The sequence below is a fragment of the Camellia sinensis genome, chromosome 9 (genome assembly GCF_055761805.1).
Source record: "Camellia sinensis isolate YWXY chromosome 9, ASM5576180v1, whole genome shotgun sequence".
In the NCBI taxonomy this organism is placed as follows: domain Eukaryota; kingdom Viridiplantae; phylum Streptophyta; class Magnoliopsida; order Ericales; family Theaceae; genus Camellia; species Camellia sinensis.
The window spans coordinates 76,695,426-76,721,677 of NC_138969.1; positions in this window are offsets into that span (position 1 = coordinate 76,695,426).

The window sequence follows — 26,252 nt, forward strand, 5'->3', positions numbered from 1 at the left end:
CCCGCTCGAGCGTCAGACACAGACTCGCGCTCGAGCGTGAAAAGAGCCACTCGAGCGTCGATTGCACACTTCTAGAAGTTTTGCAGGCGATGGTAACCGCTCGAGCGTAAAACTCTCCGCTCGAGCGTAGGGACAAAATCAAGGGATCACGCTCGAGCGTAAAAATATACCGCTCGAGCGGACGAACTGCAGAGTAAAGTACTGGGAGATGGAAAACCACGCTCGAGCGTCAAAACTCCCGCTCGAGCGGAGAAGCAACAACGAAGAGCCCACTCGAGCGTTAAAAGTTACGCTCGAGCGTGAAGGCCAAAATCTGGGCATCACCCTTTTGGTTTCAAAGTGCAACCAACCTGTTTTAAACCTGCCCATCACAACCCAAGACTCAAACACAAGGAGTAAAGACTAGAAGTGATAATGATACAAAAACAAGTCCACGGAACTAAGTCCAGAATACAGTATACAAAGGAAGGAAAAGCCGGGATCGCTATAACCTCCCCCTCTTAAAGAATTTCGTCCCCGAAATTAGGTACAAGATTTTTTTAAAAAAAAAAAAAAAAAAGTTTTCTCTATTTCTCACAATATGCCAACATTCTATTAAACAACCTGACCCATTACCGGTCAATCCCATCTCTTTTCAAAAGGCATTTCACATTATACATAACAACTTGCATTATCAACATGCATTTTCCTTTCAAATTCAACAGTTTTTAATATCTATAATTTCCATTTCCATATCATAATCAATATCATGATATAACTCCAATTCTACAACACATTCAACATATGCAGTGTTGCACTAACTTCCATTATGAGGCAAGTTTCAAAATACAATCATTAATCAAAACATAAACTATGTTTCACAACTTAAGTTATATTCAATACACTTAAGGTGCAATGTTACAATAAAATAAGCAACATATGCTCAAGCATCTACAAATAGATCCGGATATTTCTCTCGGACCTCCAACTCGCGTTCCCAAGTGGCTTCCTCCACCCCGTGATGTTTCCACAAAACCTTTACCAAAGGGATGGTCTTGCCTCGCAAAACTTGATCCCGTCTATCCAAGACCCGAACTGGTCTCTCCTCATACGAGACATCCTCATCCACCTCTAAGTCGGTCCAATCCAACACATGCGATGGATCCGGCTCATACTTCCGGAGCATACTCACATGAAACACGTTATGTACTCCGGATAACTGCGGCGGCAAAGCTAAACGATAAGCAGCCTCGCCAATCCTCTCAAGGATCTCAAAAGGGCCTATAAATCGAGGGGATAACTTCCCGCTCTTCCCGAACCTCATCACTCCCCGCCTAGGTGATACCTTCAGAAAGACATGATCACCCACCTCAAACACCAAAGGTCTCCTCCTACGGTTGGCATAGGATTTCTGACGACTCTGGGCTGTAACAAGCCTCTTACGGATAAGCTCAACTTTCTCCGTCATTTCCCTTACCAATTCCGGACCCAACAAAGGTGCATCGCCCACCTCGGCCCAGCAAACTGGAGACCTACACGGTCGGCCGTACAAGGCCTCAAACGGTGCCATACCGATACTAGATTGGAAACTATTGTTGTAGGCAAACTCCACCAAAGGCAAGTGTCTCTCCCACAACCCACTAAAGTCAAGAACACAACCCCGAAGCATATCTTCAAGGATTTGAATAGTACGCTCGGACTGCCCGTCAGTCTGAGGATGATAAGCCGTGCTAAAGGTCAATTTAGTGCCTAAGGCACTCTGCAAACTCTGCCACAACCTGGCAGTGAAACGAGGATCTCTATCTGAGACGATCGTCACTGGGACCCCGTGCAACCTCACTATGTCCCGAATATATAAACCGGCAAGATGGTCTACCGAATCTCTCACGCGCATAGGAATGAAGTGCGCCAACTTAGTCAACCGGTCTACAACCACCCAAATAGTATCACTACCCCGCTGAGTCCTCGGAAGACCTACAACGAAGTCCATAGTGACATGCTCCCACTTCCACTCGGCAATAGGCAAGGGTTGCAACAAACCCGCTGGCCTCTGATGTTCGGCCTTCACTTGCTGACAAGTAAGGCACTTAGACACGAAAACTGCCACATCTCTCTTCATACCCCGCCACCAAAACTGGCAACCCAAATCCTGATACATCTTAGTACCTCCCGGATGCACCGCAAGGCGTGAATGATGGAACTCTCGGAGTACCTCCTCTCGGCAAGTTTCCGGCACAAATAGACGGTCTCGGTATCTCACGCTCAGGTCGGGATACACTGCCAAACCCTTTTCAATCTTCCCACTGGAAATCTTCTCACGGAGGGATTCTACCTCAAGGTCACCCCTCTGAGCCTCTAACACTCGAGTCACAAGTGTAGGCTGAGCAACAATGGAAAACAAGGCCGCAACCTTAACGGATTTGCCCAGAAGCAAATCAAACTCCCCAAGTGCACCCAACATCTCCCATTCCCGGATGGCTATACTAGCTATGTCACCAACAGATTTTCTGCTAAGGGCATCGGCCACCACATTGGCCTTCCCCGGATGATAATGCAACTCAAAGTCATAATCCTCAATAAACTCCATCCACCTCCTCTGCCTCAAGTTCAAGTCTTTCTGTGTAAACAGATATTTCAGACTCTTATGATCCGAGAATACTTCGAACTTCTCACCGTAAAGATAATGCCTCCAAATCTTCAAGGCAAAGATCACAGCTGCTAACTCTAGATCATGCGTAGGGTAATTCTGCTCGTGAGTTTTCAACTGACGTGAGCCATAGGCAACCACTTTCCCTTCTTGCATCAACATACAACCTAGATCCTCTCGTGAGGCGTCACAATAGACTGCATAACCCAATCCCCTCTCTGGAATAATCAATACTGGTGCGGTGGTCAGTTTAACTTTCAACTCCTGGAACGACTTTTCACAAGTCTCACTCCATACAAATTTGACTCCCTTCCGAGTCAATCTAGTCAAAGGCGAAGCTAATCTGGAGAAATCTTTCACAAACCGACGATAATACCCAGCTAACCCCAGAAAACTGCGGATCTCAAATACACTCTTAGGCTGTGCCCAATCTTGCACTGCCTCAGTCTTGGATGTATCAACAGACACTCCTTCCCCAGAAACTACATGGCCTAAGAACTTTACCTTTTCTAGCCAGAACTCACACTTCCCAAACTTAGCATAAAGCTTATGGGCTCTAAGTAATTCAAGCACCACTCTCAAGTGTTCCTTGTGCTTCTCCTCAGAAGGTGAATAGATAAGGATGTCGTCCACAAAGACGACTACAAATCGATCTAAAAATTCTCGAAAAATTCGGTTCATCAAATCCATAAACATTGCTGGTGCATTGGTGAGCCCAAATGGCATCACCAGAAACTCATAGTGGCCATACCGCGTACGGAATGCCGTCTTCGGAATATCCTCCTCCCTGACTCTTAATTGATGATAACCTGATCTCAAGTCTATTTTCGAGAAACAACGGGAACCCTTCAACTGATCGAACAGATCATCGATACGAGGCATAGGGTATTTATTCTTAACCGTAGCCCGATTCAATTTCCGGTAATCTATACAAAGTCTCAAAGCACCACCTTTCTTTTTAACAAAGAGGGCCGGTGCTCCCCACGGTGAAACACTAGGACGTATATAACCCTTGTCTAGTAACTCCTAGAGCTGAATCTTCAACTCAACTAACTCGGCTGGGGCAAAACGATAAGGTGCCATAGAAATCGGCGCCGTGCCGGGCACTAGGTCAATAGAGAATTCAATCTCCCGATGCGGTGGCAAACCAACAAGATCCTCGGGAAAGACGTCCGAGTACTCACAAACCACCCTTGGCAACACAATCTGAGTCTCATCATCCTCACTAATCGAAAGGTTAGCAAGTAGACCACTAAGCTCACTCCGTCCTCGCGGAACATACCCCGGTGGCAACACATTACCAACCCGGTCCCCCAGAAAATGAAAATACTCTCCGCTCACGGTACAACAAGTGACCCTCTGGCGGTAGTAATCAATAACAGCCCGGTATGATGATAACCAGTCCATACCCAAAATAACATCGAAACCCCTCATAGGCATAACTACAAAGGAAAATGGGATTCTATGATAATCAACCTCTATATCACAACCCCTAACACCTTGTTTCAAAATCAATTCACCCCCAAGAGGTGACACTACACAAATAGGAGATGCTAACTGTGCTAACTCCAACTCCAAAACAGATGCAAATGCAGCAGACACAAAGGAATGAGATGCACCCGTATCAATCAAAACACTAGCAACCGAGTTGCAAAACAAGAAGGTACCTCTCACAACTGATGGTGCCGGCACAAGATCCTGTGCGGTAACAGCATACACGCGCCCAGACGACCTCTGATCAACCTGCTCACCCCTAGGAGCATAAGATTGCTGCACCGATTGGGATGATGAAGCCCCCTGATTGGCCCTCGAGGCCTGACCTGACTGAACTGGCTGCTGACCCTGAATCTGCCTCAAACCAGATGCACCAGGTGTGCCACCCAACTGCGGGCAATACCTCTTCATATGCCCTGGCTGACCACACTGATAACACGAGAGTGGCTGGCCTCTACCCTGACTCTGGCTCTGAGATCGAGCCGAAGATGATGCTGCTCTCTGCACTCCTCCCCTCTGAGGACAAACTGGAGACTTGTGGCCCAGCTGGCCACACTTGAAGCAAGTGATGTCTCCCTGACTGCCTTTCCCCGAACTAGCACTCGGCACAGGAAAAGTCGATGTAGAAAAGCTACCCTGAGACTGCTGAGGATTAAAACCCTTCTGTCTCCTACCATCACTCTGACCATCTTGACTCCTCTTGGAGCCCTTCTGTCCTTCCTCCTCCTCCTGCATCATGATTTCCATGTGGGCTGCAGCATCAACCATACGCCCATAATCCCGAATCATAGTTCCCCCAACTCTCAGCTTGAGGCCACGCCTCAACTTCTTCTCGAACTCGATACAACGGCGTTCCTCAGACGCCACCAACTCAGGTGCAAACCTGGACAAGCTAGTAAATGCAGCCTCAAACTCGGCCACTGAAGAACTCGACTGCTTAAGCTGACAAAACTGGTCTCTCAGCTTCTCCCTGACTGCTGGAGATAAGAACTTCTCCTGGAAAGCATTCACAAAAGCCTCCCATGTACCTCCTATACGACCCTTATTAAACTTCCACCACTGACCCGCATCCCCCTTCAGCTGGAAAGATGCCAAGGTCACTTTCAACCCCTCGTCTTCAATGCCAAGCATCTCAAACATCTTCGTTGTCTGTTTGAGCCATTCATCTGCCTTAAGCGGCTCTTTAGGATCACCCACAAATTCATCCGGATTAGACCAGAAGAACTCCCTCTTCAGAAAGGAAGGTCCTGCATCTGCAGCAACATCCCGAGCTTGATTCTCAGCTCTGAGAATGCCTACTGACTCCCTGAATGCCCCTGCTATCTCTCGGGCTAGAGCGCCCATAGCCTGCTGGCCTACTGGCTCGGCCACATTGGCCTGGCCAATTCCCTCCTGAACTGCCGGAATCTCCTCTGGCATAGGCACCTCCTGCCTACCCGACCTACCACGCCAACCGCGTCCTCGTTCTCGTCCTGACATCCTAATAAAGGAAACAAAGACGTTAGCACATTAATAAATGTGCCGAAACTAAACACTCGCGTCCTAATGCATTGGACAACAATAATTCATTCCACATAAGCACATAATCACATAAGCACCTACGAATTTCATTCCCGGATAATGATAGTCCCAATACATTACTATAGTTCCGGTTGGAAGCAGCAGTGATCAAGTGCCTTTCCAACAAGACTACTAGAAACTCAAGGGTCCAATCAACATCCTAGAAACTACATTCCATACCCACATAATCACATAAACATGTTATCACATAAGCATATAACATTACACTAAGTCTCTATCAAACGAGACGAACCCAATGTGATACTAATCACTTCCCACGTACCCAAAGTATTCAAACCCGGTACGCTCTGATACCAAGTTGTAACGCCCTCAAAATAAACCCATTAAATACATATAACATCAACATGCAATGTTTAAAAGGAAACAATTCATTATAATATTCATCAGAGTCTTACAAAATAAAAGCATTACATGTAACGTCAAATTATATGCCCTACAGGCTTACATCTTTCCAAGCCAACACTTGGACACAAAAGTATGAGTTCTAACTCAATTACAAATAAAGCCCTAGGCTTGTATGTTACATGTACTAACAATGAAAAACAAATAACTGAAAATAGTCTTCAAAATCCAAGTCCTGCCAAGCCAAGTTCTTGGAGGTAGCTTATCACCTGAACCTGAAAATGATGTTCCCATATAGAGTGAGCCACAGCCCAGTAGAAATATACTAAACCAAATATAAGCAATGAATAAAGCAATAGCATTCAATAGATGGTTAACCAAGATAATCAATTACAACATTATCCAGTCTCATGACACTATTGCCAATGACACGTTCCACTTTCCAACATTATCAATATGGCTCAGAACCTGGCCAAACTTACAACAATGAATCATATATATCATATTCACATTCTTCCAATGTCAACAAACAAATGAGACTCAAGCTCAAATCAAAACACTTCATACTTCCAGATTGATACACATTTTAGTGCTGTATCAATAAAAACACTTCTATATAAATAAGCACACATAAAAGTGATGCTAATGGAGTCCATCCCCTATCTCCTCCCAAACAAAATCCGGTTTAGAGGTCCATCCGCTATCTTCCCCTAAACCGTGGAGTACATCCCCTATCTCCTCCCAAACATTATGCATATGCAATGCTCAATCAATACATGCAATTTCTGTATTAATTCAATAGTCTAAATTTATGACTTAAACATTTTGATTAGTTTCGATTTTCCCTAATCCATATGCAATGTTTACAACAAACACGACTATCCTCCACCGATAGCCCAAAACAGTTATTTCTAGACTGAAAATAAATATATCAACAATTCAATACGCGAGTGATTTTAATTATCCAACTACACCATTTAATCAATGAATTCCTCAATTTCATGCTTTTAACCATTTTCCCCAATTTCCTTAAATTAATTATACAAATTAACTTATCAATACAACTAGGGTTTTTCCCAAAATTACCAAAGTACTCCCAACATATCAAAATACCAAAACTTAGAACAAAACTTATAGGATGGAGTAGGAAATCCCTACCTTGAAGTGGGAACTCAAATGGAGATGATGACCAAAGACCAACGTGCTCCAAATCCCAAGTTTCTCAGATTAAAACGAAGCCCTCAACCCACTCTAACTTTTTAATAAAGGACCAAGGTTAGATACTCACCCTAGGTAGATCAATTCTTAGAGAGAAGACAAGTTTAGAGAGAGAGAGAGAGAGAGAGACTCTCAAGGGGCGGTTTATAAAAGTTAAGAAAGGAAAAGTAGGTCAAAACGTGATCTAAAAAGTGAAATCACGGACTGATGTAGTCGACTCCCCGCTCGAGCGTGAAACACCCCGCTCGAGCGTCAGACACAGACTCGCGCTCGAGCGTGAAAAGAGCCGCTCGAGCGTCGATTGCACACTTCCAGAAGTTTTGCAGGCGATGGTAACCGCTCGAGCGTAAAACTCTCCGCTCGAGCGTAGGGACAAAATCAAGGGATCACGCTCGAGCGTAAAAATATACCGCTCGAGCAGACGAACTGCAGAGTAAAGTACTGGGAGATGGAAAACCACGCTCGAGCCTCAAAACTCCCGCTCGAGCGGAGAAGCAACAACGAAGAGCCCGCTCGAGCGTTAAAAGTTACGCTCGAGCGTGAAGGCCAAAATCTGGGCATCACCCTTTTGGTTTCAAAGTGCAACCAACCTGTTTTAAACCTGCCCATCACAACCCAAGACTCAAACACAAGGAGTAAAGACTAGAAGTGATAATGATACAAAAACAAGTCCACGGAACTAAGTCCAGAATACAGTATACAAAGGAAGGAAAAGCCGGGATCGCTATAGGGTGTGTTCCTCAACATTGTAGTCCCAAGAAATATATCAAAACCAGGTCTTTGTTAGGGAAAATATGTGATTCCCCACAAGTAAATCAATCAATGGGAATAAAAACTAATGTGGAAAAATTAAATCAAAGGCAACACAAGAATTTTTACGTGGTTCCCTCAATGTGAGGTACGTCCACGGGATCGAAATCCGATTCCACTATCAACCAAATAAGTTCCAAACGATTACAAAAGAGACACTAATAGTCTCCCAAAACCACCCTTAGGTGAATTCCAAATAATCACAAATAAACAAGAGGAAAGACCTCACCAAATAGAAGAATCAAAATCTTCAGAACCAGAATTGAAGAAGACCCAAAATAACGAACCAAATCAACTTCCACACAAAGGAAACAAAAGCTTGAACAAATCAAGCACTGTTGACCAATCTTCCCCAGTTGTCCATTCACCGGCACTATTCCCGATGCAGTGTATCAGCTGCCGTCCACCTTGTTTTAGTGTGTTGAACAAAAATAATATATATTGAATCTTAGGTTTGTTTTATCAAAACTCTAGTTGTAACCAAATTGAATTGGGTCTCCACAAATATAATATATAAAAATATATTATACTAAACTAAGTTAAATTAAAACTCTTTTTCCAAAACCAATTGGGTCCCACACTCCAATAAGGAGGTATACCCAACAATTCTCCCCCTACCGACTTAGGTGGAGACATCAACCATACCCGCCAAAGTTCGACACTTTAAATGTTTGTCCCTCGACAAAGTCTTTGTCAACATATCTGAAATATTGTCATCTGTGTGAACCTTTTCGAGTTGCAACAATTTCGAATCTAACACATCACGAATCCAATGATATCTCACATCAATGTGTTTCGATCTCGAATGAAAAGTAGAATTTTTACTCAAGTGAATAGCACTTTGACTATCATAATAAAGCACATATTTTTCTTGCTTCAAACCCAATTCTTGCAAAAATTTCTTCAACCATAACTCTTCTTTGCAAGCTTCTGTAATAGCAATAAATTCAGCTTCGGTAGTTGAGAGAGCAACATATTTTTGTAATTTAGATTGCCATGCCACAGCTCCCCCTGCAAAAGTCATCAAATACCCCGAAGTAGATTTGCTAGAATCAACATCACCAGCCATGTCAGAATCAGTGAACCCATCAAGCATCGGCTTACCATCCCCAAAACACAAACACACCTTCGAAGTCCCTCGAAGATACCTTAGAATCCATTTTACCGCTGCCCAATGTTCTTACCCGGATTAGAGAGAAAACGACTCACCACACCAACGACGTGAGCAATATCCGGCATTGTACAAACCATGGCGTACATCAAAGAACAAACTGCTGAAGTATAAGGAATTTTCAACATCTCTTTCTTGTCTTTCTCACTTGTAGGACATTGATTCGAACTAAGCTTGAAGTGACCTACAAGTGGACAACCAACCGGCTTTGCTTTATTCATGTTGAACCTTTCAAGAACTTTCTCAATGTAGCTTTCTTGAGATAACCAAATCAATCCCTCTTTGCGATCACGAACAATTTTCATACCAAGTATTTGCTTTGCCGGTCCCAAATCTTTCATAGCAAAAGACTTGCTCAACTCCAATTTTAACCTGTTTATCATGGTAGAATCTTGACCCACAATTAACATGTCATCAACATAAAGCAAAAGAATAATAAATTTGCCATCCGAAATTTTTTTCACAAACACACAATGGTCCGAAATGGTTTTAGAAAAACCATTATTCATCATGAAAGAGTCAAATTTTTTGTACCATTGCTGCGGGGCTTGCTTGAGACCATACAAACTTTTCTTCAATTTGCAAACAAATTTCTCTTTCCCTTTCTCTACAAAACCTTCCGGTTGCTCCATGTAAATTTCTTCTTCAAGGTCACCATGAAGAAATGCGGTCTTCACATCAAGTTGCTCAACTTCAAGGTTCATACTTGCAGCCATGCCAAGTACAACCCGAATAGAAGACATCTTCACAACCGGCGAGAAAATTTCGTCAAAATCAATACCTTTCTTTTGCCCAAAGCCTTTCACAACAAGACGTGCCTTGTACCTCAGATTCTTGCCATCATTCTTCAATTTGAAGACCCACTTATTTTTCAGAATTTTCTTCCCTTTAGGCAACTTCACTAAATCATAAGTCTGGTTTTCAAGCAAGGAATTCATCTCCTCGTCCATGGCCTTTTTCCAATCACCTTTCTTTGCATGCTCAATTGTTTCTTGGTAGCTCTCAGGCTCCCCTTGATCAGAAATCAACACAAATTCGTTGGGAAGATACTTTCTTGAAGGTTGCCAGTCCCTTGTAGATTTCCTCAACTCAAGTTGTGGTGGCGGTTCTTGAGCTGGATGTTTTTTCTCAATTTCTAGCTCAAGTTCATTAGGATTAGCATCATCCTCCACTTCTTCAATAGGTGGCTGCACATCTCTCCCATTTTCATCATCAACTGAAGATGACGGAGATGGATCCATGTCAATGAGATCACTAGTTTTTGGCTCCGGTTGGTCACCTTTGCCAAAGTCTTCAATTGTTTGGTCTTCAAGAAACACAACATCACGGCTTCGAATGACTTTCTTGTCGACCGGATCCCACAATCTATATCCAAATTCATCACGCCCATAGCTAAGAAAAATACATTGCCTTGACTTACTATCAAGCTTGGACCTCTCATCCTTTGGAATGTGAACAAAAGCTCGGCAACCAAACACTCTCAAGTGCTCATAAGACACATCTTTTCTGGTCCAAACTCTTTTTGGAACATCACCATTCAAAGGATAGGAAGGTGACAAATTGATCACGTCAACCGCTGTCTTCAATGCCTCACCCCAAAAGGATCTTGGCAATTTAGCCTGTGAAAGCAAACACCTTGTTCTTTCCACAATGGTGCAGTTCATCCTCTCGGCAACTCCATTTTGTTGAGGAGTCTTCTTAACTGTCTTTTGATGCCGAATACCTTGGCTGCGACAATACTCATCAAATGACCCAATGTATTCACCACCATTGTCTGATCGGATGCACTTCAATTTCTGCCCTGTTTCTCTTTCAACCATGGCCTGAAAATGCTTAAATACTTCTAGAACTTGATCTTTAGTTTTTAGTAGAAAAGCCCAAACTTTCCTTGAATAATCATCAATGAAAGTAACAAAATAAAGTGCACCACCATGTGTTCTAACTTTTAAAGGACCACAAACATCTGAATGGATCAACTCCAAAACATTTTCTTTTCTAGAAGCAACATTTTTATGAAAAGAAACTCTATGTTGTTTACCCGCCAAACAATGAACACAAGTTTTAAGATGTGTACCTTTCAAACTGGGTAGAAGCTCTTTCTTGAACAAAACTTGTAGCCCCTTTTCACTCATGTGGCCAAGCCGCTTGTGCCACAATTCGGTAGAAGTATCATCTTGAAGTGCATTGACAACACCTTTACAAATTTTTCCTTGCATCGAATAAAATGTATGAGTCTTCTTGCACTTAGCCACCACCAAAGAACCCTTTGTGAGCTTCCATATTCCATCACCAAATTTTTTGTTGAAGCCTTCATCATCTAGCTTCCCAGTAGAGATCAAATTGAGGCGAATGTCGGGAACATGCCTCATATCTTTAAGCAACAACTTGCAGCCCAAATTTGTTTCCAAGCAAACATCACCCATACCAATAATCTTGGACAAACCTTCATTACCCATTCGAACAGAACCATAATCTCCTTCGGTGTAGGTAGTGAAGAAATCAACTTGAGAAGTCACATGAAAAGAAGCACCGAAATCAATCACCCAATTGCTCTCTTGGCCCACAAAATTGATACAATCATCTTCACAAACGACCATGAGATCACCATTGGTAGTAACTGCCATTGTGTCTTCTTGGTTCTTGTCCACACTTTTGTCACGCCTTTTCTCCTTATTCTTGAGCTTTCGGCATTCCCGCTTCATGTGCCCTTTCTCATGGCAATAATGGCACTCAATGTTTTTCTTTGAAAAAAAACCATCTTTTGATTTGTCACGGCTTTGATCACGACCATGAGGAGTCTTACTCCTCCCCCTTGTTTTGCTTCGGCCTCTCACAACGAATGTTTCTGAATGAGAGGAACCCGCTGATTTTCTTCTAGTTTCTTCATTCAACAGGCTACTAGTGACTTGGTCCATTGTGACAACTCCATCAGGTGCCGAATTACTAACCGTCACAACCAAAGTCTCCCAACTTTCAGGCAAAGAACTCAGTAGCATCAAAGCCTGCAACTCATCATCAAAAACAATTTTCATAGAAGCAAGTTGGTTAACAATACTCTTTATTTCATTCAGATGTTCCGGAATAGGGCTGCCCTCTTTATATTTTAAATTAACCAACTTACGAAACAGAAAGGCTTTATTTGTGGCTGATTTCCTATCATAAAGGCTCTCTAATTTTTTCCATAAATCATGTGTTGAAGTTTCAGTAGCAACATGATGAAACAAACTGTCATCAATCCATTGACGGATAACACCAACGGCTTTTTGATTAAGCCTATTCCATTCATCATCTTTCATACCCTCGGGTTTGCCAGAATCACCCTCAATGGGTCCATACAAATCTTTACAAAATAATAGGTCCTCCATTTTAGTTTTCCAAGTTACCCAATTGCTTCCATTGAAGCTAGACATGCAACCCACATTCCCCTCCATAGATTTACACAAATAATAAAACTCAAATAAACCGTATGCTCTGATACCAGTTGTTAGGGAAAATATGTGATTCCCCACAAGTAAATCAATCAATTGGAATAAAAACTAATGCGGAAAAATTAAATCAAAGGCAACACAAGAATTTTTACGTGGTTCCCTCAATGTGAGGTACGTCCACGGGATCGAAATCTGATTCCACTATCAACCAAATAAGTTCCAAACGATTACAAAAGAGACACTAATAGTCTCACAAAACCATCCTTAGGTGAATTCCAAATAATCACAAATAAACAAGAGGAAAGACCTCACCAAATAGAAGAATCAAAATCTTCAGAACCAGAATTGAAGAAGACCCAAAATAACGAACCAAATCAACTTCCACACAAAGGAAACAAAAGCTTGAACAAATCAAGCACTGTTGACCAATCATCCCCAATTGTCCATTCACCGGCACTATTCCCGATGCAGTGTATCAGCTGCCGTCCACCTTGTTTTAGTGTGTTGAACAAAAATAATATATATTGAATCTTAGGTTTGTTTTATCAAAACTCTAGTTGTAACCAAATTGAATTGGGTCTCCATAAATATAATATATAAAAATATATTATACTAAACTAAGTTAAATTAAAACTCTTTTTCCAAAACCAATTGGGTCCCACACTCCAATAAGGAGGTATACCCAACAGTCTTGTTGTTAAAGCTTTTGAAAAAAGAAACGATATGGTGATGAAGAAGACGATGGGTGGGTCATTGTGTGCGTTAGAGTGGGTGATGGTAATTTTGGCATTGATTGCAAGCTCTGTGACTGTGAATGCAACAATCACCTGCTAAGATGCGATACTGAAAATACTTCTATAGCGATCTCGGGTTTACCCTCGTTATACCGTGATCCGGACATGTGTCCGTGGATGTTGGTAGTTGTCTATCATCTTGTTTGTATCCTTTTTACTTAGTATTTGAGTTATGGGATGTGTTGGGCAGGTTTGTTTCAGGTTGGTTGAGTCTAGAAACCAAAACTAGTTGCCCAGATTTTTGGCCTGTCCGCTCGAGCGGAGGTGTTGGCGCTCGAGCGGGGAATACATCCATCCAGTATCTTGTTGTGCAGTGTTGTGAGCTCGAGCGTAGGGTTGGGAGGTCGAGCGGAGGCCTGGTTCTGCAAAAGTGCTGAGCGAGTGCATTCTGCGCTCGAGCGGGAGGTTGGCCGCTCGAGCGGAAGTCTGTGAGTGGCCGCTCGAGCGGGGTGTTTTACGCTCGAGCGGAGACCTGGGTTAAAGTCCCGAATTTGTGACTCTTTAAATCACTTTTTCACTTTCTCTTCTCTCTCTTACTTTTCCAAAATCACCATTGTTGAGCCTCTCACTCTAGACTCTACCTTCTCTCTAGGTTTTGATCTAGTAGGAGTGATTTACTCACCTTTGGCCTTTACAAAAAAGTTGTTGATCGTCGAGGGCTTCATTTTAATCTGAAAATCTCGGGTTTTGGAGCACGTTGGGTTTAGTCGTCTTCTCCTTTGGGACTCTGAATTTGAGGTAGGGATAACCTACTCCTCTCTATGGGTTTTGTCTTTAAATTTTGGTATTTTGAGATGTTGGGCTTGGTTTGGTAATTTTGTGAAAGTTTGGGGCTTTTGTGTAATTTTTACAAAATTTGGGGTTTTATTCATAATAAACCTAGATGCATGTTTGGCATAGAAAAGTGGAATGATTGTTGAATCATTGATGAAAATGGGACCTAAGGGTTGAAATGGTAATTATGGAAAATGGCCTAATTACATTGTTTAATTAATTGGGATAATTAATTGGTGAGAAATGAGGAAATGAAATGTTGATTGAATATCCATTTGTGCATTTATTTTCTGTTTTAGAAATAACTGCTTTGGGCTATCGGTGGAGGATAGTCGAGATTGTTGTAGACAATGCATGATGATTAGGTAAACGGAAACTAATCAATGGAATGTGTCATGGAACTTGACGGTTGATAGAATACATTAATTGTGTGTATTGTGTGATTGTATATAGAACCAATGTGTTTATATACGTTATGTGTAGAGGAGGAGATTGGGGATGTACTCCGCGGTTTAGGGGAAGATAGGGGATGTACCTCTAAACCGGATAGGTATTGGGAGGAGATAGGGGATGAACTCCGTAGACAGAGCTCATATGCTTGTCTAGAGAAGTGAAGATAGAGCTCATATGCTTATCTTTGTGAAGTGTGGATACAGCTTGTATGCTTATCTGTGGATATTTTTGATATACATATCTGTTATAGAGTGTGGATACAGCTTGTATGCTTATCTGTGGATATTGTTGATATACATATCTGTTGAGAATGTGGATATAGCTTTTATGCTTATCTGAATGTGAGATATAGTTTTTATACATATCTGTGGAAATGATGATAGAGCTAGCATGCTTATCGGTTGAAAAAGGGAAAATGAAAAGTAATTGGGACTTGTAAGTCGTTGACATAAATATGTAATTTATGTGATTGTATCAGTGTTGACCAACTATCAATTGCTAATGTTTTAGTCATTGTCCATGGTTGGTTTAGTGTATTTCTACTGGGCTGTGGCTCACCCTATATGGGAATATCATTTTCAGGTACAGGAAGTATGCCACCTCCAAGGACATAGCTTGGGAGGCTAGAGGCGGACATAGCGTAGTTGTTTTACTTTTGATGTATTACATGTAACTTCAAGCCAATGGCTTAATGTGTAAACGAGTTAGAACTCTTTTGTTGAAACCAAGTGTTAACTTGGAAAGCTGTAAGCCCGTAGGGCATTTTGTTTTGATGTTAACATGTAATACTTATGTAATGAAACTCAATGAAATAAAGGAATGTGGTTAGTTTATATGTAAATGCTTGTCTTATCTGATGGGTTTAATGTTATTTTTTTTGGGGCGTTACAACTTGGTATCAGAGCGTACCGGGTTCGAATACTTTGGGTACGTGGGAAGTGATTAGGATCACAATGGGTTTGTCTCGCTTGATAGAGACTTAGATGTAGTATCGTATGCTATGTGCTTAATTGATAACATGCTTATGTGACTATGTGGGTATGGGATTTAATTTCTAGGATGTTGATTGGATCCTTGAGTTTCTGGGAGTCTTGTTGGAAAAGCACTTGATCAACGCTGTTTCTAACCGGAACTCTAGTAACGCCTCGGGACTATCATTATCCGGAAATGAAATTCGTAAGTGCTTATGTGTTTATGTGCTTATGTGGAGTGAATTACAGTTGTCCATGCATTAGGACGTGAGTGTTTAGTTTCGGCACATTTATGAATGTGCTAACGTTCTGTGTTGCCTTTATTAGGATGTCAAGACGAGGAAGAGGTGCTAGGCGTGGTAGACCTGCGAGGCAGGAAGTACCGTTACCGGGTGAGATTCCGGCAGTGCAGGAGGGAGTTGGGCAGGCCAATGTGGCCGAGCCAGTGGGTCAGCAGGCTATGGGTGCCTTGGCCAGAGAGATAGCAGGAGCTTTGGGTATTCTTAGAGCTGGGAATCAGGCAGCTGAGACAGGGCCTTCCTTCTTGAAGAGGGAGTTCTTCCGGTGTAATCCGGACGAGTTTATCGGGGATCCTAAAGAGCCGCTTAAGGCAGATGAATGGCTCGAACAGACAACGAAGACGTTTGAGATGCTTGGCATCGAGGACGGAGCACTGAAAGTGACCTTGGCATCCTTCCAACTGAAGGGAGATGCGGGTCAATGGTGGAAGTACGAGAAAGCTCGTGTTGGTGGTACTTGGGAGGCGTTTGTGAATGCTTTTCAGGAGAGGTTTTTATCAGCAGCAGCTAGGGAAAAGCTGAGGGATCAGTTTAGCCGGCTTAATCAGCAGGGCTTGTCAGTGGCCGAGTTTGAGGCTACTTTTACCAGTCTGTCTAGGTTTGCACCTGAACTGGTGGTGTCTGAGGAACGCCGTTGCTATGAGTTTGAGCGGAAGTTGAGGCGGGGCCTCAAGTTGAGAATTGGTGGGTCTTACATTCGAGAGTATAGACACCTAGTGGACACTGCAGCTCATATGGAGCTTATGATGCAGGAGGAGGATGAGGGCCAGAGAGGCTCCAAGAGGAGCCAGGATAGTCAGGGTGATGGCAGGAGGCAGAGGGGTCCTAACCCTCAGCAGTCGCAGGGTGGTGTTGCTAGATCGACCTTCCCAGTGCCGAGTGCAGGCTCCGGGAGAGGTGGTCAGGGGGATTTCACCTGTTACAAGTGTGGCCAGCTGGGTCACAAGGTATCTGTTTGCCCGCAGAAGGGTGGGGGTCAGAAAGCTGCTTCTTCTTCAGCTAGACCGCAGAGTCAGAGTTTGGGCAGGGGGCAGCTTTTGACTTGTTATCAGTGTGGACAACCTGGGCACATGAAGAGGTTTTGCCACAGTTGAGTGCCACTTCGGGAGCGTCTGGTTCTAGGCAGACGCAGGGTTTTCAGCCAGCTCAGTCTGTGCAGGCCTCGAGGGCCAATCCGGGAGCTTCGTCATCCCAGTCTGTGCAGCAGTCTTTTGCTCCGAGAGGTGAGCAGGTAGACCAGGGGCCTACGGGGCGCGTGTATGCTGTTACCGCGCAGGATTTAGTACCGGCTCCATCAGTAGTGAGAGGTACTTTTCTGTTTTGTAACTCAGTTGCTAATGTGTTGATAGACACGAGTGCATCTCATTCTTTTATATCTGCTGCATTTGTATCTGTTTTGGAATTGGAGTTAGCACAGTTAGCATCTCCTATTTGTGTGGTATCGCCTTTGGGTGGTGAGTTGATTCTGAAACAGGGTGTTAGAGGATGTGATATAGAGGTCGCCGACTATAGGCTTCCTTTTCCGTTTGTTGTCATGCCCATGAAGGGTTTTGATGTTATTTTGGGTATGGACTGGCTATCGTCATACCGGGCTGTTATTGATTGCTACCGCCAGAGGGTCACGTTATGTACCTTGAGCGGGGAGTGGTTCCATTTCTTGGGAGACCGGGTTGGTAGTGTTTTGCCACCGGGGTATGATTCGCGAGGGCGAAGTGAGCTTAGTGGTTTGCTTGCTAGCTCTGAGAGTAGTGAGTGTGATGAGACACAGATTGTGTTGCCGAGGGTGGTTTGTGAGTATTCGGATGTCTTTCCCGAAGATCTTGTTAGTTTGCCACCTCACCGAGAGATAGAGTTCTCTATTGATTTAGTGCCTGGTACGGCGCCGATTTCTATGGCACCTTACCGTTTTGCTCCAGCAGAGTTAGTTGAGTTGAAAGTTCAGCTCCAGGAATTGCTCGATAAGGGCTTTGTTCGCCCTAGTGTTTCACCGTGGGGAGCACCGGCACTCTTTGTTAAAAAGAAAGATGGTGCCTTGAGATTGTGTATAGACTACCGGAAGTTGAATCGGGCTACGGTTAAGAATAAGTACCCTATGCCCCGTATAGATGATTTGTTTGACCAGTTGAAGGGTTCCCGTTGTTTCTCTAAGATAGACTTGAGATCGGGTTACCATCAGTTGAGGGTCAGGGAGGAAGATATTCCTAAGACGGCATTCCGTACGCGGTATGGCCATTATGAGTTTTTGGTGATGCCATTCGGACTTACCAATGCACCGGCAGTCTTTATGGACTTGATGAACCGGATTTTCCGGGAGTTCTTAGACCGATTTGTGGTTATTTTCGTGGACGATATCCTTATCTATTCGTCTTCTGAGGAGGAGCACGAGGCACACTTGAGAGTGGTGCTTGAGTTACTTAGAGCCCATAGGCTGTATGCCAAGTTTGGGAAGTGTGAGTTCTGGCTGAGGGAAGTCAAATTCTTAGGCCACGTGGTATCCGGGGAAGGGGTGTCTGTTGATACATCCAAGGTTGAGGCAGTGCAAGATTGGGCACAGCCTAAGAGTGTGTTTGAGATCCGCAGTTTTCTGGGATTGGCTGGGTATTACCGTCGGTTTGTGAAAGATTTCTCCAGGTTAGCGTCACCGTTGACTAGACTGACTCGGAAGGGAGTCAAGTTTGTGTGGAGTGAGACTTGTGAAAAGTCGTTCCAAGAGCTGAAAGTTAGATTGACCACCGCTCCGGTATTGATTATTCCGGAGAGAGGGTTGGGTTATGCAGTTTATTGTGATGCCTCACGAGAGGGTTTTGGTTGTGTGTTGATGCAAGAGGGAAAAGTGATAGCTTATGGCTCACGTCAGTTGAAAATACACGAGAAGAATTACCCCACACACGACCTAGAGTTAGCAGCTGTGATCTTTGCCTTGAAAATCTAGAGGCACTACCTTTATGGTGAGAGGTTCGAGGTATTCTCGGATCATAAGAGTTTGAAGTATCTGTTTACACAGAGAGACTTGAATCTGAGGCAGAGGAGATGGATGGAGTTCATCGAGGATTATGATTTTGAGTTGCACTATCATCCGGGAAAGGCCAATGTTGTGGCCGATGCCCTTAGTAGGAAATCCATTAGTGATGTAGCTTGTATAGCCATCCGGGAATGGGAGATATTGGGAGCATTTGGCGAGTTTGATTTGCTACTGGGCAAATCTGTTGAGGCTGCGGCCTTGTTTTCTGTTGTTGCGCAGCCTACACTTGTGGTTAGAGTGTTAGAGGCACAGAGAGGTGACCTTGAGGTAGAATCCCTCCGAGAGAAGATCTCCAGTGGGAAGGTTGAGAAGGGTTTGACGGTGTATCCCGACCTGAGTGTGAGATACCGAGACCGTCTGTTTGTACCGGAGTCTTGCCGAGAGGAAGTACTCTGAGAGTTTCACCATTCGCGCCTTGCGGTGCATCCGGGAGGTACTAAGATGTATCAGGATTTGGGTCGCCAGTTTTGGTGGCGGGGTATGAAGAGAGATGTGGCTGTTTTCGTATCAAAGTGCCTTACTTGCCTGCAAGTGAAGGCCGAGCATCAGAGGCCAGCGGGTTTGTTGCAACCCTTGCCTATTGCCGAGTGGAAGTGGGAGCATGTCACTATGGACTTCGTTGTAGGTCTTCCGAGGACTCAGCGGGGTAGTGATGCTATTTGGGTGGTTGTAGACCGGTTGACTAAGTCGGCGCACTTCATTCCTATGCGCGTGAGAGATTCGGTAGATCATCTTGCCGATTTGTATATTCGGGACGTAGTGAGATTGCACGGGGTCCCAGTGACGATCATCTCAGATAGAGATCCTCGTTTTACTGCTAGGTTGTGGCAGAGTTTGCAGAGTGCCTTGGGCACTAAGTTGACCTTTAGTACGGCTTATCATCCTCAGACTGACGGGCAGTCCGAGTGTACTATTCAGATCCTCGAGGATATGCTTCGGGGTTGTGTCCTGGACTTCAGTGGGACGTGGGAGAGGCACTTGCCATTGGTAGAGTTTGCCTACAACAACAGTTTTCAGTCTAGCATCGGTATGGCACCGTTTGAGGCCTTGTATGGCCGACCGTGTAGGTCTCCAGTGTGTTGGGCCGAGGTGGGTGATGCACCTTTGTTGGGTCCGGAGTTGGTTAGGGAGACGACGGAGAAAGTTGAGCTTATCCGTAGGAGGCTTGTTACAGCCCAGAGTCGGCAGAAATCTTATGCTGACCGTAGGAGGAGGCCTTTGGCGTTTGAGGTAGGTCATCATGTCTTTCTGAAGATATCACCTAGACGAGGCCTGATGAGGTTTGGGAAGAGTGGGAAGTTATCCCCTCGGTTTATTGGTCCTTTTGAGATCCTTGAGAGGATTGGCGAAGTTGCTTATCGGTTAGCCTTACCGCCGCAGTTATCCGGAGTGCATGACGTGTTTCATGTGAGTATGCTTCGGAAGTATGAGCCAGATCCATCACATGTGCTGGATTGGACCGATTTAGAGGTAGATGAGGATGCCTCGTATGAGGAGAGACCGGTTCGGGTCTTGGATAGGCGGGATCTGGTCCTGCGTGGCAAGACCATTTCTTTGGTGAAAGTCTTGTGGAAACATCACAGAGTGGAGGAAGCCACTTGGGAACGTGAGTTGGGAGTCCGTGAGAAATATCCTGACTTCTTTGTTGATGTGTGATCTTGTATTTAAATTTTTTTTTTTTTTCATTTTGATGAACTTAAGAGCTTTTATATATGTCTTAAGTTGTGAAACATTGAAAATGTTTTGATTATTGGAAGTATGTTTTGGAACTTGCCTCATATGGAAGTTGAATGTAACATTATATGTGTTAAGTATATTGTTGACATTGGAAAGTTAGTGCATAATGTTGGTGCATGTTAAAAATACATATGTTGTTTACATATTGTGATATGTCTCTTGTTAAAGGGATGGGATGACCGGTAATGGGTCGAATTGTTGAATGTTCAAGTATAACATTGTTTAAAATGGAGGAAAGCTTGTTTTGAAAACTTGTGCTTAATTTCGGGGGCGAAATTCTTTAAGGGGGGGAGGTTATAGCGATCCCGGGTTTACCCTTGTTGTACAGTGATCCGTACATGTGTCCGTGGATGTTGGTAGTTGTTTATTATCTTGTTTGCATCCTTTTTACTTTGTTTATTGAGTTATTGGATGTGTTGGGCAGGTTTGTTACAGGTTGGTTGTGTTTGGGAGCCTAGTGTTGCTGCCCAGAATTTTGGACCTTCGCTCGAGCGAGGAGTTGGTCGCTCGAGCGAGAGTGGGGTTCGTGTTTGGTGGGTCGAGCCAGAGTGGCTCGCTCGAGCGAGCGGTTGCACCTGGTTCTGGACCTGAGAGCTGTCTTTCTTGGCTCGAGCGAGCTTCCTTCGCTCGAGCGGTTTGGGTTTTTATTCGCTCGATCGAGAACTTCTTGGCTCGAGCGAGAGTTTTCTGTGTCTGGTCGCTCGAGCGACCAAGTCTTCGCTCGAGCGAGCGTGTTTTATATCAGCGGACAGCAGCGTCTTAAACATCACTTTTTCATTTCCTTTCTTTGATCAAACCCTAAATCCGAGCCTCTCTCTCCCTACACTTACACTCTCTCTAAGATTTGATCTCCCTAGAGTGTGAATCTAGCCTAGGGCCTTTGTTAAAAAGATAGAGGGTGTTGAGAGCTTCGATTTAATCTGAAAAAGTTTGGATTTGGAGCAAGTTGATCTTCGAGTCTTCATCTCCTTTTTGGCTAAAACTTCAAGATAGGGATATCCTACTCCTCTCTATGGGTTTTGTCTTTAAATTTTGGTATTTTGAGATGTTGGGCTTGGTTTGGTAATTTTGTGAAAGTTTAGGGCTTTTGTGTAATTTTACAAAAGTTGGGGTTTTATTCATAATAAACCTAGATGCATGTTTGGCATAGAAAAATGGAATGATTGTTGAATCATTGATGAAAATGGGACCTAAGGGTTGAAATGTTAATTATGGGAATTAACCTAATTACATTGTTTAATTAATTGGGATAATTAATTGAGAAGAATGAAGAAATGAAATGTTGATTGAATATCCATTGTGCATTTATTTTCTGTTTAGAAATAACTGCTTTGGGCTATCGGTGGAGGATAGTCGTGATTGTTGTAGACAATGCATGATGATTAGGCAAACTGAAACTAATCAATGAAATGTGTCATGGAACTTGACGGTTGATAGAATACATTAACTGTATGTATTGGGTGATTGTATATAGAACCAATGTGTTTGTATACGTTATGTGTAGAGGAGGAGATGGGGGATGTACTCCGCGGTTTAGGGGAAGATAGGGGATGTACCTCTAAACCGGTTAGTGTTGGGAGAAGATAGGGGATGAACTCCGTAGATACAGCTCATATGCTTGTCTAGAAGTGAAGATAGAGCTTATATGCTTATCTTTGTGATGTGTGGATATAGCTCATATGCTTATTTGTGGATATTGTGGTTGTACATATCTGTTGTAGAATGTGGATATAGCTTATTTGCTTATCTGAGAATGTGGATATTGTTGATATACATATCTGTTGAGAATGTGGTTAGTGTTTATATGCCTATCCGTTGAAAAAGGGAAAATGAAAGGAAACTTGGACTCATAAGTCGTATGACATAAATATGTGATTTATGTGATTGTATCAGTGTTGGCCATCTATCAATTGCTAATATTTTAGTCATTGTTCATGGTTGGTTTAGTGTATTTCTGCTGGGCTGTGGCTCACCCTATATGGGAATATCATTTTCAGGTGCAGGAAGCATGCCACCTCCAAGGACATAGCTTGGGAGGCTAGAGGCGGACATGTTTTGTCGTTTTACTTTTGATGTATTACATGTAACTTCAAGCCAAGGGCTTAATGTGTAAATGAGTTAGTACTCTTTTGTTGTAACCAAGTGTTAACTTGGAAAGCTGTAAGCCCGTAGGGCATTTTGTTATGATGTTAACATGTAATACTTATGTAATGGAACTCTAATGAATAAAGGAATGTGGTTAGCTTATATGTAAATGCATGTCTTATCTAATGGGTTTAATGTTGTTTTTTTTTTAGGGCGTTACATAAATATTTATCAACTAGAAGTTTCATGATTGGAAGATAAAAATTAAAATTCGAGAATAATATATGGTCGAGAAAAGATAAAATAATAATTTTTTTACATATGAATAAATAAGTAATGCAAATTTCTGGAAAAAATAAATCCATTTATTTCAAAAAAAAAATCGAATAATAAATGTATTATTTAAAATGATAAATTTTACATTATTTATGTAGTGTGGAATAAGCCTCATATTAAGTTAGGGAAAATCGGTCTAGGGTCCCTCTTCCACTTTTCGTAATGGAAGAGATCCACAAAATTATTTTTTGATGTCTAAGGTCCCTAAACATATATCAGATGAAAGTTTCACTGGCTCATCTCTTTCCACTCACTGAAAGACCTCTCGATCGTCTTCAACACTGGACAATTCGATTTACACAAACTCAATTTGACCGATTCAATGATCGGAAACTCCGAAACCAAACTTCAATTAGAAACCCTAGGTTTGTCCGGGATTCAACACCGCGATTACGGCCTCAGTTGGCTCTGGAGGAGTTGTAAACAGCTCAAGAAACTCCAATTGCGAAGCTGCTATGCAATCGGCGATGAGTCATCACTCTCATCGTTCGTCGAATGCTTAATTGGTCTCCAAGAAGTGGAGTTGTGGACATGTAGGGCGATAATCAACGAGGTTCCTCTTCCTCCTCCTCTTTCATACACTTTCTCATTCTAGGGTTTCAAGTTCTTGAACCCCTTCAATTTCATTTTAATTCATCATCCCCTGTTTTCCCTACTATTCCGTCAAGCTTTTACAGTCTATTTCATACACTTTCCCTACTCTTCTGTCCCTAATGCTTTAGATTTGCACCTTACAATGAACAAGTGTGATGATCAATCTGGGAAGCAAGATGCAAAAGAACAAGAAATGGAATGTCTGGTTGTAGGAGATGCAGCTGTTTCAGAGCCTGGGGAGACTAAGAGTTTTGGGGAGGAAAAAATTTCAACTTCTTCTATGTTTGAAACAGATGCTTTAGTTCCTGAAATTGAAAAGACTGAGAAGCAAGATGTAGAAGCACAAGCGAGCAATGATCTTATTTTGCAGGATGCTCTTTTGAAGCACTGGTGGACAGACATGGATGAAAGATTATGCATGGATGGAAGACTCTGGATGCTCTTTTGTATGTTTTATGGACAGAGAAAAAGTTCCTTTATCACATCATACATGGATGGAAGATTCTGCTTCTAGTGGACAGCCATCTACTTGTTGTGAACCAGAATTTCTCTGTGAAGTCCAGAAAAATTCGACCAGAGAAATTCTCTGTGAAATGTGAAGTTCAGAGAAAATTGGACCAGAGAAAATCTCTGTAAACTAGAATTTCTCTGTGAAGTCCAGAGAAAATTCGTCTAGAGTCTCTAGATCGAATTTTCTCTGACTAGTTGAGTCTAACTGATTCAATTTCCCCTTCTACAGCTTGTATTATATCTGTCAACTACACAAATGATGTGTTCTTGTACATGTGTGCTTTTGGTATTGTTGTTGTTTCTTGGTAATAAAGTTTGTGCAGCATTTGTGCTGTTTAGTTACTGATATAGAGGTTGATGAAGATGTCGAACAAGAAGATAAACCTGGAGTTCAAAACCTCAGCATCTTTGTGTTCTACAAGAGGCAAAGTAGTCAAGTAAAAGTCCTTTTCATCTCATTATTGCTCCGAGCCTTCACTTCTAACTCGGCCGAATCCAGTGACCGTGACGATAATTCGGGCATAAGCATTAGCGATTGTATGGAAAAGTGCTGGAACAATTGCAGTTGTGTTGGGTTCACCACAAGCAATAGCAATGCTAGTCCAGAGAAATTCTCTGGGTTTCAAATTAAGCATTCCAGGTTCCAAATTGTGAATTGAATTTTTTTTTTTTCATTTGAAGTTGAAACCAGAGAAATTTTCTGGTTTTTTAATTGAATTTTCTCTAGGTTGAAACCAGAGAAATTCTCTGATTTTGGAACTAAATTTTATCAGGGTTGGTCCAGAGAAATTCTTCCCAGAATTTCTCTGGACCAATTTTCTCTGTGACGTGAGATGATGACAATGGTCATGATTCGGCGCTGAAGAAGTTGTAGAACTCTCCCATTAATGGAAGACTGAAGCGGAAATATAAAGGCCACGAATTGTATACGAAACACAATGGTAGAAAGAATTTTGAATTTACAGCCAATACATTGTTTTTTCTTAGGAATTGGGAAGAACTTGCATCAAGTGATAAAAGGGAAGGGGAAAAAAAAAATCATTCGTAAACTTCTTCAAGATAAAAAAGACATTTCTTGATTATCAGTGCACAAACATTCACCAAAAATATGATGGTGTATGTGTGGCTCCCTCTGCATAAAATTTTGAGAATAATTAGATTTTCCAGAGAAATTTGGACTGAAATTTCTCTGGACCAATTTTCTCTGGACTGAAATTTCTCTGGATCAAGGTTGAGGGACCTTAGACATTATGAAAATATTGTTGATGGACCTTAGACATCATAAAAATATTTGATGTCCTTTATGCTATAAAATCATAAGATCAAGGACCTTAAAAATAAAACCCCCATTAAGTTATTAGGACGTTATCTAACATTAATTTTAGAGAAATTGTTTATTTTTAAGTATTTTACCAATGAAAATTAAGTTTTTTCCATTAAATTTTTAATAATGTCTTAACAATTTAAGAATTTTATTTAATATTACTTGAAATTTAAAAAAATTATTAAATAATACTAAAGTATATATAAGTCATTGATAATATACATGCAAAACCTCAGGGGAGATAAGTGTAATTTACACATATCGATAATGAATGAGGTTTCTTGGTTTATGAGTATTTTCATCTTTTCACGTGCAAAGCAAAGGGTAATATGGTCATTTTCACACCTAAGTATTGTCGTTTGTACTAACTTAATAAACTGGAAGAATCTTGATAATAGTTTTAAAAGTAAAGCAGGTTAGTTTAATTATTGAAACCATAGAGGAGGTCCTTATAATTGTCAAAAACCTCAGGGGAGGTAAATGTAATTTACCCAATTTATATTGAAAAATTTAGGAGTTGATGTCATTGTTGTGCGGCTCATGAGACACCTTTTGTTTCTTATTTTGATGATATGAACCATTCAAATTTTAGAAAACATCGAGAAGAATATACCTGTAAAAATCAAGTTGATTGATATCAATAATCCTTTCATCAAATCATATTTGTATACATACTTATTCAT